The following is a 12,009-nucleotide window of genomic DNA, read 5'->3' as shown; positions in this document are numbered from 1 at the left end:
AAATGGGATAATTTATAGAAAAGGGTAGTGAGGAATGACCTTCACCCCCATTGTTTAATCATATTACTTCACAGGCTGCAACCCTTTAATTTCACAGATACCAGTGGCAGGACTTGAATGAATCTTATCTGAATTTCTACTTTATTTATTTCTCTGCTAGCTTCATTTCCAAAATCACCTTTTCTGAATGACAACTCAATCAATTCAATAACATGCAATTTTACGCAGTGGGAACCTATCCCTGTGTCCCCCTGCATACTTGTAATTGTCAGCTGCTTTCCTGAATAGCCTGCATGTGTTTCAAAGCCAAGTCATTTTCATCTCCAGACTCCCAAGGTAGAATGACACTGTGGGATGGACACGATTCGGACTCGAGGTTGAAGATTCTTTCCTCTCACCCTCTTTTTTTTCACATGCATCTCTCATTTGTCTCAGCCGGAGCTGCTAGCTCACATTCAATTTCCCATCAGTCCAGTTGTGTTAAGGAATCAACGGCTTGATCAGCTTCCTTTTAGAAGCTTCCTGAGATGGTGGGATTTTTTACTTTGTTTCCCATGCTTTTGGAATCCTGCCAAAGCAAATGAAGGTAAAATTAACATGTATATCTTGGCTTTGTTTTCCAGGGCTGGGTAACGTGATGGACAGGATTGTATTATGAGAGGAATTAAGGAGGAGATGGGCTGCACACATTGGTTGATCCACAGAGTCTGTGGGTAATGAACTGGGAAAAAAACTGCTGATTGAAAATTTGAATCATTAAAAGCTTTGAAATCAACAGCTTCTTTCAGAATTTCAATCTTCTGTGATTTGCTTAGAGGCAATGCTGCGGTGGTCTGAGCCACAGGCCAAATGGTCAATCAAAATGATCAGGGTTTGCTCACGGCCTCTGTTGTTTCAGAGATTATATTAAACACTTAAAAAAGCTGCAGTAACTCTTCCAGGGCACCAGAGTGGTCATCGTGGTATAGCACTCCCCGGACTTTCATTGATTTGAAATTTGCATTTCTCATTATTTGCAAATGACCCTCCAGGTTCAAAATCTATTATAATTTGTATTTTTGTTGAAGCATGAATTAGAATTGCACTTGCTGGCCGGGATGCTGGAGCGTAGTGTTGGGTTACAGGGCTGGTGAATGAGTCTGACACCCTGCCCGCAGTTGCTCAAAGAAACAATGTTTTTCACTCACTGTATACGTACATTATGAGGGAACTTATGTGATATAGTGGTTCTTTGTGAATTGGGGAGATTTATAAAGGTCTTGGAAAGAATTACTCTTGACTGTCATGTTATGCTGTGGGGTATATCTTATTATAATGAAACCAAGTACTGCAATGCCCTTCCTACCTGGACATTAAGAAATGACTTATTTTGTAATCAGTCTGTAAAAAAAGGGGGGTTGCTGAGCAGAAAATATAGATGTTTCCACATCTATGCACTGAAATTCATGCCGTTAGCTCAAAGGTGATCTCAAGTCCTTGCTCAGAACTGCCCTCTACCCTTTTCTCTATAATTTGGGCCTTGGATGCAAAGAATTGAAGTTACCATCTTACAGAGCTCGTGGCATTCACCTGTTCGTGGTCTCCCTGTTAATTTATTACAGTATTTCCTTCCTGCCTGCCCATCCCTATGCCTATTGTCTACTTCATGTACAGCAAACGTGCATACTAATGTGTTTAGAATGTCCTTTCTATTGACACGTATGATATTTAGATTTATGTAATGGTACTTTAGTATAAGCTTTTTTGTTTTGTTTGTTTTTACTGTTTCTGTTCTGTGTAATTTTTCAGGGTTGATCCATGTCGGCGAATGCGCTTCTGGTTACTTCTTCTGCTATATCATCTTCTAGAGTGTGTGTTTACCATGTTTTGCTTACAACCCCATTGTTGGCTCAGTGCTTTACTGCCACTAACGCCACTGTGAGGACCATCCTTCTCTGTATGCCGCCATATGGCCCTAGGTGAGTGTTCTTAGGATGTTAGCCTTAGAGTGGGATCACTGGTTATAGGGCAATGGCACACTTCATCCCACATACCACTGCCAACTTGCTCTCCAGGATGGCTCTTCCACTGTCCTCTGCTGTTAGGAGTGAACTAGGGTTTCCTATATCCCCACATTCTCATCAATATAATTTTTTTTCCCAAGCTGATTAATATAAATATATTTCTTTGACTTAATCATGTTTCTGGTTATTAATAATACAGAGCATCCCTTGATATACTGTTAGTCATTTGGATTTCCCATTCTAGGACTTGTCTGTATCCTTCCTTGTCCATTTTACTACTGGGTTTCTTGTCTTTTCATTAATTTCTTGGACTTCTATGTATATTTTAGATACTAATTTCTGTAAGTTTTAGTTGCTACAAGTAAATTCTAATATCTTTTGTTGAGATTATTTTGTAAATGGCAAATGATTCATTTTAGAATTATTTTAGATTTCCAAAAACTTGTAGAGATACTACAGAGAGTTCCCATGTCCCTTTTACCAAGCTCTCTCTAATGTTAGGCATGTTATATAATTTGGCACATTTGTCAAAACCAGGAAATTAGCATTGGTATAATACTATTAATAAAACCATGGATTTGTTCAGATTTCACAGGTTTTTTTTTTTTTTCTTATTGATGTCCTTTTACTGTCCCAGGATCCAATCTGGGATGCCACATTGTGTTCAGTTGCCTTATCTCCTTAGTCTCCTCTGATCTGATCTCTTAGACATTTTCTAAGTCTCTCCTCATTTTTCATGACCTTCTTAGTTTTGAAGAGTACTGGTCAAACCTTTTGTAGAATGTCTCTCAATTTGGGTTTGACTGCTGTTTTCTTATGATTAGACTGGGGTTATGCATTTCTTGGAAGAACACCACAGAAGTAAATATGCTTCTTATCATATATCAGGGGGTATACAATATCAAGTGACTTATCACTGGTAAATGTTAACCTTGAGCACTTGGGTGATGTCTGCCAGTTTTCTCCATTGTAAAGTTAAACTTTTTATCCTTTCCATATTCTATTCTTGGAAGTGCATCACTAGTTTCAGCTCACACTGAAGGGGTGGAGAATTAAGCTTCCCCTTCTGAGCAGGGGAGTGTCTACACATATTGGTAGGAATTCTATAAGGAAGAAGGATTCTTAACTTTAATGCAATTTTTAAATTTTTTACCATATGGCTTGTGCTTTTGAGGTCATGCCATTACAGATACAAAAAATCAAGGATCTTGAGATGAAATTTGCTGGGATTACCTAGATGGGTCCTGAATCCAATGACAAGTATCCTTCAAGAGACAGAAGAGGGAAAGATGTAGACCTACCTACCGAAAAGAGGTGATTGGGGCACCTGGGTGGCTCATTGGTTGAGCATCTGCCTTTGGCTCAGGTCATGATCCTGGTGTCCTGGAATTGAGTCCCACATCAGACTCCCCAAATGGAGCCTGCTTCTCCCTCTCCCTGTGTCTCTGCTTCTCTCTCTGTGTGTGTCTCTCATGAATAAATAAAGTCTTTAAAAAGAAAAAAAAGGAAAAGGCCATGTGAAGACAGAGGCAGAGATGGGAGTGATACAGCCCTAAGCCAAGGAAAGCCAAAGAATGCTGACATCTAGCAGAAGTTGGAAGACGCCAGCAATAGATTCTCCCCTTGGGCTTCCAGAGGGAATGTGGCTCTGCCAACACCTTGATTTTGGACCTCTAGTCTCTAAAGCTGAGAGAATAGGTTTTTCTTGTTTTAAGCCAGTTTATGGTAATTTGTTAACAGCAGCCTTAGGAAATGGATACAGATATTGATGGCTTCTGCCCCTTGATTTTCAAAATTATCTTTAATATTCATGGACTTTTGCTCTTTCATGCTCATTTGAGAATCAATTTGATGAGATGTTTAAAAAAATCCTACTGAAATTTTGTTTGTGATTCCATTACATTTACGAATTAATTTGGGGGGAGAATTTACATCTTCACAGTGTTAAATAATCTTACCCTTGAGCATTGAGTTTCTCTCCGCTAATCAGAATGTGTATGATTTAATGGGTTCTAAAAACTTCTCTATAAAATTCTTGTGTATTCATTGAGAGTTTTGCTCTTTCCTTAAAATCTTCATGTCTCATTGCATTGGCCAAGACATGGAGAACTATGTAAAGAAAGCAATTGCAGTAATAGTGAGCACCTTTATCTCATTCTGGTATTAAAAGGAATGCATTTAAAATGCATTGATTATGATATCATAATAGCGTTGTATACTGACAGATGGTAGCTACACTTGTGATTGAGCATAATGTATAGAGAAGTTGAATCATTATGGTGTACACCTGAAACAATGTAATATTGCGTGTCAAGTATACTAAAAAAATTAGAAAATATTGCATTGATTGTGTATGAAGTTTCCTCTGGATTTTCCGGTAGATCTCCTTTCTCTTTTATCAACTTAAGGGATTTCCTTTTTATTGGCTCAAGAGGATGGGAAAACAGACCCTACATCTTTAGAGGAGTAGAGGCAAAGCTATAATGCAAAGGTCAAGGACATAGTGAGAAGTGGAAAATTGGGATCATTTTTGCCCATTGTGACCGTCTATCTATCTCACCCCTGTTGGGTAAGTTATTAGCCATATTTGGCACATTTCTGAGTGGAAAAAAGATGGTGGGAATTGGCAGTTATGGCATCAGGGACTCCTTCATCATAAGAGAAATATCCAGAGCTTAGAGATCGTGTTGATGCAAGGTAACTAATTGCAACAGGGGCATCCTAGGGGAAGAATATTGCAAAATACAGTAATGTTTTGTGAGGATTTTTTTTCCCCAAAGAGTAGATTCCCAGCAAGTAAAACCTTTTATCCTGTGGAATTAGCCAACAACTTGAGCACCAGTCCATCAGCAAATATTTAATGTCATTACTGCAGGCCAGGCACTATCATAGTGTCTGAAAAATTACAGAGAAAAAGACAGTTTACCCTCAAAACACTTCCCATCTGTTAGGAATATACAGCAGTCCCCCAAAGGGGCCAAATAACACAAAGTAAAATGTAATAGACCTCAAAAGAGAGGCCCTTAGGAGTGGCCATAAGATTCAGCTTTTAAGAGATTAAAAAAAATCCTTGAATATATCTTCAGTATAATGAAAGCCAGTGGAGAGGGAGATTCACTTTTCATCACTAGGCCTTCAAAGTATTTAAATGCCAAAATGCAAGGGACATTTATATTAAAATTTTGTCACAAATGGCACCCTACTAAGTGAATGTCCTGGAGGTATAAGGGAATTATTGCGACTTTGAAAATAGCTTCCCACAATTTGGTTCTATGAATTAAATGTAAGAAACATGAACAGGTTTTCAAATCTCTGTACTTGAGTCTCTCCACTTGCAAACCACGAATAACAAAACTAACTCAATGCATGTGTTGACATGAGAATTAGCTAATAGAAACCATTGCAAAGCACTGTAGAATTCTTAAGTACTGCGGAACTAGGTCAATAATGGATGTTGGCTTTGCTCCAGTTGCTCCTGAAAGGGAAGAGTTCGATGACAGTTGAGTGACCATTTGACCTGCTAATCAGGCGACTGGTGGGATGCCTGGTGATAGACAGAAGGAGAAAATTTATGGAAGACAAACATAGGGGCAACAAAAGAAATCAGATACCATGCTTCTCACCCAGGGCACTGCAGGCATTTTGGGCAGGACAAGTCTTTGTTGTACATGGTTTCTTAGTGTCTTGAGGATACTTGGCATCGCTGTCCTCTGTGGAAATAGACCCCAGTTTACCTACCTCACTCTCCACCCCAACTTGTGAACATAGCAACTACCTCAATAAGAAATGCCAACTGATTTCCAAATCCTCTACCTCTCTTCTGGTTGAAAATCACTGAGGCAGAGTTAGGGACTCTCAGGAAAGAATATTGTCAGGGGTTTTAGAGGGACCAGAGTTTAAAGATGCAATTAATGGGGAAAGTGAAAGGTCTAATTAGAATGACAACAATAATTCAGTATTTGAGTGGATTTCAAGTCTGTTCATTTTGCCCAGCTCTGCTAGACTGTTATTAAAAATTTGCTTTCGTCTCATCATGGCTCTGCTCTAAAGCCTTCAGTGACTCCCTATTGCTTACAAATGCAGACTGCATCCCTAAACCTGATATTTGCCTTCCCTCTAAAACTCATTTCCAACCCCCATCTTCTGTTTTCTCATGTAGACTTTTCTGGTTCTAGTTAGTAAAGCCTGACTGCCCCCACCCCCCAAAAAAGTGAGCGATGTAGAATGACCAAGATGGAAATGAACTCAATGTTGGACTGTTTTGTGATTGAAAATTTTAATGAAGAGTTTCAAATAGGATCAGCCCCAAGGTGTAGTCCTTTGTTGCTCTGGTTTGAGTACTTGTTAGCAGTAGCACCACCACATCGCAGCAGTTCTTGCCCACCTTCTCCAATGTTGTTCTGTGTCCCACTATCAGGACCACAGGCATTTGTCCCATACTGACCTGAGAGTCTTTGCTTCCAGATGTATCCTCCACCCCTTCCATCTGATCTTCTTTGTAGAGGTTGTCATTTCAAGGGGACTGAACTTCAGTAGTAGATACTTCAATTGAATACAAGATCTATTGCTACCTGGAAAACTTGTCCATCTGAGGCTGTAGGGTCTAGAAATTATTTTCTTTATTATCCATTTGATATGGTGAAACCTCTATTTAGCATTGCCTTAAAATTGAAACTATTTATAAGTATAAATCTAAATACTTTTTTTTGAAAGATTTTATTTTTAAATAATCTTTACACCCAACTTGGGGCTCAAACTTACAACCCTGAGATTAAGCATTGCATGCTCCACTGACTGAGCCAGCCAGGCATCCCAATACTCTTAGAATTTCTGACTTACAATTCAAAGCTTGACTTTTCATTCATGACAGAAATCTGGGACTCATTCATCTCTGCCTTCTCTGCCTTCTATTCCTAATCAGTCCAACATCCTGATGATCTTACTTCCTAAATAGTTCTGACATGTCTTCTTCACTCCTTTCAATCCTATGCATGGGTCTTAATTCGGATTCTTATCAGCCCTCACTTGGGTTAACAAATAAACCCCATGTGTGTTGACTTTAGCTCTCACACCAACCCTGCAAGGCAATATTAGGCCTATTTGCTGATTAGGAGGCAGTCTTAGGAAGGTTACGTGATGCCCTCAATTAATGCCAAGCATTAGTAAGTGGCTTAAGTGGAGTTTGAGTCCAGTTCTACTTAATTCCAAATCCCTTCTTTTTAACCCATACTCACTGCCTTTCTTGTATCATGCTTTCTCTTCTCTCTTTTCTTCCTTCCTTCCTTCCTTCCTTTCTTTCTTTCTTTCTTTCTTTCTTTCTTTCTTTCTTTCTTTCTTTCTTTCTTTCTTTCACTTCCTTCTGAATCATTGAGAGAGAGCTGTGGCCTATTTAGTGGACTTCACAGTGGAAACATTTTCCTAGGATCTAGGGGAGTATCAGAATCAGGAGCATCATGACATGCCACATACAAAAATAGGGTAGAATTAACTTTTAACTCCTACATCTCTGCACTAGGAATCACCTCAAATCCTGTCTTTTTTTCTTTTTCGGCTTTTCCACATGCCTGCGAAGTCGATGTGTGAGCAAGTGCTGAGACTTCAGAGCCCAGAGCACCCCTGTGTGGTAGGAAGGAGGATTCAGGGGATGCCCAGCTGATGAGGGGGCTGGAGACCCTGCCCATCAGCAGCTTTGGAGATGTCATTCTGAAGGTAAGGGGCACTTACACAGTATTGCTGAGTTGGGAGTGATGAAATCAATACATATTTTATGTGGATTATTCCAGACTCAGGTGCGTGGTGGGTGGGGCTGTGGAGAGACTAGGAGACAGGAAGGAGGTCCTGAAGGAATGGAGACAATGTGATATTGGGTGGAAACTGGACAATGAAGTGGAAAAGATGGGGAAGGCACTGAGATGCCAGTAACAGGAGTAAGAGGACTTCCTTGGTTGTGTGGGGATGATGGTGATAGTGCGATGAGATGAGAAGAATAAAGCATCATAACAGAACTGGGGAGATCAGAAATGGGAACTCATTTGGGGAGGAAAAGGGCTTAATTTAAAACAGTATTTTGGATCGGGGGTTATTTTAGGGGGGAGGTATTTTAAAAAGAATCCAGTTGGAAGTATTTTCATTGCAGAGACCATCCCTTGCCTTTCAGAGATACCACAATTTAGGAAGTGTGAATCTTTTACCCATTTATTCAGGACTCCTGAAGATAGAGATGAGCCTTCTGTTCCTGGTGATCACGGGGCCCCCAGGTGAAACCAGCCTCAGGATAATAAACCAGGTAATTATCTCCATCCTTCCTGTGACAATAATGGTGTTGAGGCAGGCAAAAATTCATCAGAGGCGGCTTCACAAGTCCCCAGGGAGACTCACGATAAAGGGACTGATTGTCAGAATCCGCCTCTGCAGCATTATAACAGGGCGGCGTGATGACGGCCGAGGGCCACATGGTGCCCCCAGAGTAAAGCAGTGTGGAGATGAAAAAGAGAACGACACCTACATCCTAGCACGGCACCCCACCAAGTCTGCGTGGATGGTTGGGATCAGTAATTAGAAACACGGTGCAATAAATATTGAAAGAAACTTCTGTAAACATTCTAGAGGACAATGAAATTAGAAATAATAAGCAGATGGGCTTTTATTCAAAGCAAATCATGCCAGATGGACTCAGTACCTCTTTTCTTCCTTTCTTTTCTTTTTTTTTCTTTTTCTTTTCTCTTTTTTCTTTTTTTTTTTTTTTTTGGATAGAAGTACAAAGTTGGTGGATGAAGAGAAAATGGCACATTTGATGTCATATGTTTGAAGATTGTTAAAACATTTGAGTCTTCCAAGAAGTCTGATTTGCAGAATTGGCTCAGAATGCCTGGAATAAAGCACATACCTGACAAAAAAAGTTGAGTAAATGCTGCTAATTGGGCAAGAGAAAGAGTTGGAACACTGGGTTGGCAGGACAGCCTCAGGAGGGGTCTTCCAAGCTACCATACAGCTTTGGAGCCTAAAGGGACCTTAGGGATCATTGGTTCCAACCCTCTCATTTAAGGATAAGAAAACCCAGTCAAAAGGAGACAATGACTTCGTACAACTGGGACTAGCACAAGGGTTGCATGGTGATTAGCTCTGCAGTGTGGGTGAGAGGTCTGCTCTCTACATGGTATTTCTCTTAGCTAGGGAAGGAAATAAACGTGGTCAAGTACAATTTTTTTTTATTATTCAAACAGAATTATAATATAGTGTTATATTAGTTTCCAAAGGTCAGGTACAATTCTGAAATAATTGGACCCTGAACAAATAAAGCTTGAGATGTAGATGGTGGGCGTCAAAGTGGTGATGGTGGTTGAGAAACTATCCAGTAGCTCCACTACAGGTCATGTTCCTGAGGCTCATGCAGTTTTCAAGCCACCTGCAATTAGAATAATTCATCACTGCTCTGAAGCAAATAATGCCCTTTTTGCAGGTGAGATGATGCCAGAGCTGGAGGAGATTCAGTAACTTGCCCAACTAGGGTCAGACTTGCAAGCATGTAGCACAGTGAGGATCAAAGCCGACGTCTTCTGATTCTAGTCACACTTGCTCTCCCCACATGTGGTCTTCTGTAAAATTCTGATGGAGGCCCAGCCTTCCTCCCTGCCCTGTTTTCCCTCCAGGAGGCTCTTCTCTTCCTCTGCTTTCCCAACTTCTGTTGCTGTCCTGAGGAGTTCTCCTGATGCCCCGGTGTTCCTAACTTCACGGTATTCTCTGAAACTCCTCCCACCCCCTCCCTGTGCCTCATCAAATGTTCTGGTCTCCTTCCCCACTCTTGCCAATCTCTGGGCTCAGCCCTAAACGCATAAACTTTGTACAAACTGCATTTCCACCAATGCATTTACAGGTCATAGTTTCACCTTCAGGAAATAATTTCACCTTTCAAGCCTGTTTCCTGAGTTAAAAAATGAAACACAACAGTAACACCAAGCTTGTGACTCAGAGTGCACTGTGACTTATAGTGAGGACCACGTGTGAACCCAGCTAGTCAATGCCAAAGACCAGTAGACACTCAGGATGTTTTTATTAGGAGGATTTTATTTTTATTTTTTAAAATATTTATTTATTCATGAAAAACAGAGAGAAAGAGAGGCAGAGACATAGGCAGAGGGAGGAACAGGCTCCATGCAGGGAGCCCTATGTGGGACTTGATCCAGGGACTCCAGGATCACATCCTGGGCCAAAGACAAGCACTAAACGGCTGAGCCACCAAGGCATTCCTTTATTAGGAGGATTTTATATTGGGAACTTTCTTCAAGGCCCTTCTCAATAGCTCTTCCTCTCTTGTTTTGTTTTTTGGGTTTTTTTTTTTTTAATCTAATAATACAGTAACTCAAAAAATCAGATTCCTCTCCTTCCCTAGGGTTTCCTGTTTTTTGTTTTTGCTAAATTTTTGTTTGATTGTTGTCAGCTGCCTCTGCTGAGGACCAGCCTGAGCTGTGAACTTAGGAGATTCTCAGGTGTCTTCTGATCCTGCATCTTTCCCTGTGCATGCAGTGACTTTCTGATCCCCCCACCCCCCATACACACAGTTGCTTTTGAATATCTTAGTCTTTGATGTCTGGCTCCAAAAATTGGAAAGAGAGAAAAATAAAAGGAGGAGAGAGAAGGGTGCCAGCCCTTTAAATCCCCTGGAAGTCACTTGTGCTGGAGAGGAGAGGCTTGCATCAGTGGAGGGAGGTACAAAAACAATGGCCGCCCACCATTTTGTTTGCACCTCTGGGATTAAAAGTAGCGTTCAGTGATCAGAGAGCTGATTCAAGTATCTGAAGGACCGGGTCATTTTTGGCTACCCTGGCTCCTGCCAGCTGTGTACAAGCTGCTCCAGGAACACTGCACACCCCTCTTCCACAGGAACAGCTCTTCCTTTCTTATGCAGAGTAATCTATTGCCCCCAACCCACATCTGAACTACCCCCTACTCTACCTGTTAAACAGAGAATGTTCTAGATATCAGGATCTAGTCTTTTGGGTGGTGGCAGGTTGAAGTGGGAGGTAGAATATTAATAAATGATTTTGTTCCTTTCACACATAAAATTTTCCCTGTCAGATATGGAGAGTTTTTGCAACAGGCAGCTTTTTTTTTTTTTTTTTTTTTGAAAGAGAAGTCATTAAAATGTAGGGGGAAAAATGGAAGCCTGTCTGCATTTCCTTCTATAGCAGAAAAATAGCTCCTATTTTGGATAAAAGTACAAAATGGTTTTCTGCTCAGAGTGACCCTTGAGACAACACTGTTAGATAAAACTCGAACATATTTTTTGCCTTTCTCTCTCTCTCTCTTTTTTTTTTTTTTTTTTTTTTGTGCAATAAGCCTTAATGCATCCTTATTAGGAAACACCTCATTTGCCATCTGCTATGGACTAAATATTTGGTTCTCCCAATATTCATATGGTGAAATCCCAACACCCAAGTTGGTATTAGGAAATGGGGTCTTAGGGAGGTGATTGGGTCATTAAGGTAGACTCCTCATGAATGGCATCAGTGCCCTTAAAAAAAGAGATCCCAGAGAGATCCCTCATTCTTTCTACCATATGAGGACACTGGGAAAAGATGGCTGTCTATGCATTAGAAAGTGGGTCCCTGTTAGATACTCAATCTGTTGGTGCCATGAACTTGGACTTCTCAGCCTCCAGAAGCATGAGAGATAAATGTCTTATTTATAAACGAGCCAGTCTATGATATTTTCTTATAGCAGCCTGAGTGGACAAAGATACCATCTGACATCATATTATTTTTTCCTTTTACTTGCCTTCCACAGAGGGGGCATGAGCTAAAGAAATGCTCTTTCCTCTTCGCCTGAAATGGAAGCCATTGGAAAGAGCAGTGTCTGGGAATTTCTAGACCTATACTTCTGTTCCGTTTGTGTCACATGGGAGCCTTGGGCAAGTGTCTCAACATCTCTTCTGCAGCAGGTCCTGGATCAGTTGACTCCAGTACACTATGATCACCCCCAGGGTAGGAAATACAGCTTGTTTTTCTTT

At 40.7% G+C, this 12,009-nt stretch overlaps 1 long non-coding RNA gene across 1 annotated transcript; it reads left to right on the top strand.

The window, feature by feature from the left end:
- The first annotated feature begins 498 nt into the window (after positions 1-498).
- LOC140595082 (uncharacterized) lies at positions 499-8,289 on the top strand. Its single transcript, XR_011996469.1, has 4 exons — positions 499-586; positions 1,789-1,958; positions 7,576-7,712; positions 8,207-8,289. It is a non-coding gene; the product is annotated as an uncharacterized lncRNA (long non-coding RNA).
- Positions 8,290-12,009: the final 3,720 nt, after the last annotated feature.

Source organism: Vulpes vulpes, chromosome 13, assembly GCF_048418805.1.
Source record: "Vulpes vulpes isolate BD-2025 chromosome 13, VulVul3, whole genome shotgun sequence".
Lineage (NCBI taxonomy): Eukaryota > Metazoa > Chordata > Mammalia > Carnivora > Canidae > Vulpes > Vulpes vulpes.
The sequence above is the reverse complement of the archived record's forward strand: the minus strand, read 5'-3'. Positions and strand labels throughout refer to the sequence as shown.